This window comes from Trachymyrmex septentrionalis, unplaced genomic scaffold (genome assembly GCF_001594115.1).
Source record: "Trachymyrmex septentrionalis isolate Tsep2-gDNA-1 unplaced genomic scaffold, Tsep1.0 scaffold20, whole genome shotgun sequence".
NCBI classification, from domain to species: Eukaryota; Metazoa; Arthropoda; class Insecta; order Hymenoptera; family Formicidae; genus Trachymyrmex; species Trachymyrmex septentrionalis.
The window spans coordinates 2,143,428-2,147,658 of record NW_017305180.1 but is presented as its reverse complement, the minus strand read 5'-3'; the positions used below and the strand labels follow the sequence as shown (position 1 = coordinate 2,147,658).

General features: G+C 33.7%; 1 protein-coding gene across 2 annotated transcripts in view; it reads left to right on the top strand.

Moving 5' to 3' along the window:
• Positions 1–4,231, top strand: part of LOC108747756 (epidermal growth factor receptor) — a 149,554-nt gene that overhangs the window by 66,672 nt on the left and 78,651 nt on the right. The gene's annotated exons all lie outside the window — the stretch shown is intronic.

The window sequence follows — 4,231 nt, the reverse complement described above, 5'->3', positions numbered from 1 at the left end:
TTGTGCAACATTCTTGTTATAATAATTAATTTTCCTCAATTTTTATCACACGACATTTATGATATATTCGAAATTCTTAAAAAATTTTGAAATTATGATACGTGAAGTTTTGAAATTATGATACATGAAATACAGTGGCAATAATATGTTACATTCTTAATGTATTTAAGAAAAAATAAAACAAATTTAATTCCTCATTATACAAAGATAAGAGATACTCTTTCGAGATTCTTAATATAATACAAAATCTTTCCTATATATTCCCTCAACTGAAAATAACTAATTATACATTTAACATTGTTTTATCGTTTGTGACGGCAAAGTTCGGTATAATAATATATGATTTTTATATCAGACAGAGAAAGTTTAAAATCCAGAAATTGTATTAAACTTTAAGTATACGCTGTGTCAATGTCCTGCATTACTTGGTAATCTCTATTACACTCTCGATGCTTTTAAAGCATCGCATTTAATTAGCATGTTAATTATCACAGTGTTATCTTTATGATACAGCATCTCTCCTTTCACCATTTTTATGAATCCATTCGGTCCATTCGGTAGAAATATATATCATGATCGGTTGATTTCGCCTTCTGAGTGTTAGCCCGTAGGCATGAAACCCCAGAGGCATCATCGTACGTCAAACATAACAAATCGAGGCCGTTCCTCTTCCTAGCCAATGTCCTTGCCTGCTCGATACCGTCAGGCGAAGGTTTCACCGCTTTCCGGGAACGTTACCGACGAAGGTGTGAATCGGCACGTAAACTAGGTGTTAGATATGCAGGTGGAACACAGAAAGGAAGAAAAAAAGAAGACTCGCGAAGGAACAAGGAAGGTTTACCGAGAACGGCATTGCGCGAGGCTAGCTCGGAGAAAGAAAGGCGGCTGAAATCTTTGCCGACGCGATAGCTCGCGCCCACCTCTTACCGCGAACCGTTACGGAAAGAGCTTGGTAATTATCGTCCTGCTCGAGAGCTAACAATGCTGCCGACTGTCGAAGTCCGTGCGGTCTACGAAGCGCGAAGATTAGCTGTCGCCCGCTAAAAGGCGTTCGCCTGGAAACGGGCAGCTCTGATTGACGCGACGTGCGAAAGCGCGGATGGTTCGAGCACGCATCGCGTTTCATCGGAAGAAACAGAAAGAGATATTCTTGCTAGGAACGTTACCGGATAACGTGAAACATTCTGTGGCTTTATTCTCCGCGATGTTATACTCATAGATTCTTGCGATTGGCATTCGCACATTACTTCGGGAATGCTGTTAAGATAACTATACATGATGTTCCGCCAGAGTCGTATTAACTTTCAATGGCGAATTCTTCAGATAACTTAACATACATTTACTTTTTCAAATAAAAATATTCGAATAAATAATGATTTAAAGTTAAAATCAAAGTTCTTTCCATGGATCAGGTTTTCAAGAGTATAAATAAATCAAACGATATTGTTAATTTATTTTAATTAGATTCTATTTCTGCAAAACTTAAGTTTAGAGCATAGTTATAAAGATATGTTACAAAAATTACAAAAATGACGATTTTTTTTTAATTCTCTGCATTGACATTATTAAATTATAAAGCAGAGAAAATTGTATGTACTTTATGCTAAATACAAAGTAATACGTAATTGAATCAACAAGTAACTTTAATTATTATCATCATAATTGTTAAGGATAAAATTAAGATTACTTATTGACCCATAATTATGTAATATTTATTATTAATACTTTGGCACTGTTTGCCAACAGGATCTGTCATGGATATTAAGAATGTCACGTTTCATTATTTTTCATCCAGCTTCTTCATAATAAACGACGAATAAAACGTGGTAAGATGAGCAACACGTCGAGTTGGCGTGATCTCTCATCACTCTTGTACACAATTTGCAATTTTAATGTCTGGTCAGGGAGATCCCTATGTCGCGCGCACGGCGGAGGTAACTTCAGTATGTAAGGATACGTAACTCGATAGGATAATAACGCGCGACTGATGCAGTCATGCAAATCAGCATTCAAAAGACACCGAATCCCACGCTACAAATCTTGTGCCGATTGAACAGCACGCGCAAATTTTGTGCTGCCTCGATTATGAACAAAATAATAATACAATAATGCTAAACATAGATATCATGCTCGTATGATGTATTACGTAGATAATAAGGAAAGTAAATACATAAATACACAAGTTGAACATACCTTGTGTTCCAAATTATTTTAAATTTTGAAAATCCATCTTTTGTCAAGGAATAGTAATTAATTATTAACAACAATAATTAAAAAATTATATTAATTATACACACACGTCTTTAATAATAATTATAATGACGATTAAAATATTCAAGAAACTGTTAAAAATATTATAAATTATATCAATTAAATGATCGGTATATTTGTACAAAAAGAGAGTTTATGTGACATTTTCAAGGTTCTCTCTTATTATTTAACACATATTTAATATTTCAAAAGTATAGCAATGTACACTGGATGGATTAAATTTCAAATTCTACGAAATCTACGAATCATCTAACACTGCTCACATGAGTCTCACATATCGCTCGTGCCACCGTAATCGCAGGAGATTGAACACGCTTTGCATGCGTAAATTTATTTCCCTATCGCGTACATTAGTTACTATTATCAGACTAAACAAGTTGTAAACAAAAGCACTTCATTAGGACAATGCTGGAAACGTTCCATGAAATGAAAAACGTCCGATCATGTAGTCCCAACTTAATTTTGACTTGAGCGCAGATGATGCATTATTATCAGTTAGGTATCACTTTAATAACTATAACAACTATAATTACATTAAAATATGTGTGGTCTCATTAAATCGTCGGTAGGATATTAATAATTTGAAAGACGGGAGTATATTCATCAGATTGTATCGTTTCTCAGTCAATTCGTCGTATAGCCATTCGTGTTTACGAGAAGGCTTATATAATATTTGAACACGTGACTTGCGACGGGAACTCAACAAAAGTCACCGTAGACAGCCATGGTTAAGCGATCACGGTATATTTGTTTCTTTTTTTCATCTGACCCAGCACATAGGTATGCATATGTATACATATATTCGATAGCTTGCCGTTGCGGCCATTTTCTTGCGTATGACGATTTCTCTGTTGGGGATCGGACTGTACGTCGTTTCAATACTATTATGCCGTTATCCATAAAGCAATCGATATTATTCCTATACGAATGACGGTAGTTGCGTTATGTTGACATTCCATTTCTAAAGTTACGACTGACATTGCTCGTTGCATCCATATTTTTTCAAATTCCAACTTTATGCCCGATACCATTCCGCCGAAGTTTTTGTCATCATAACTCTGGTGCTTGTCGAACGCGTTTCTAATATTTTCCAGTAATTTTATTAGCTTTATGTATTGTAGCAAATATTAAATTTCTTTGTAAGTTTTTATCCGTAATTATTATTAATTATTAAATAATAATAAATAACCGCAAATAACTATATGCGGTTGAAGAAATGCGACAAATCTTGAGATATACAACACATACGAGCTGAATAAAGTTTCCTGAAATAATTAAATATTGTTGAAATGTAATTGGAATAAAATATTGGCAACTTTAAAATATATTTATATAATTGGAATAAGCAATGTGCGATTTTAATGAAGATTAAATCTATAGAAGTGTAAATCTATGATTGCATTTGAGTAGCATATTTGAGTATCAAAAATTTCAGTTTGTTTATAAACGTAGGAAAGCATAGAGTACCAATCGCAAACGGGAGTAAACTCGTGATATCAGAAAGGAACAACGATTCGCAATATTTGACTTGAACATATGGCTGGAAATATTGATAACGTCCAACGTAGAACGATAAAACGTTCAACAAGAACTGGGATTGGTGCAGCATTCGATACAAATGCAATAACCGTTGCAGATAATCGAATTGCACGCAGTTGTGTTATCGCAACGTATACTACAACATTATTCCGGTAAAGTGCAAATCGTTACACGATGACACGTGATATGTCTAGAATTATCATCATAATTACAAAAAATTTATAGAATAGATATAAATACACGATATCAAATTAATAATTCTTGTAGCGAGAGATAAGCTTTATTATCATTCCATTTTAATTTATGAAATACAATTAATAGCGCACTAACAAATACGCAAAGTTGTGAAGTTTTATAATGAAATGTCCTGGTTATATTAATCCTAGTTTTATTTTTTTCAGTATTGTCTTTTTTAAAATAA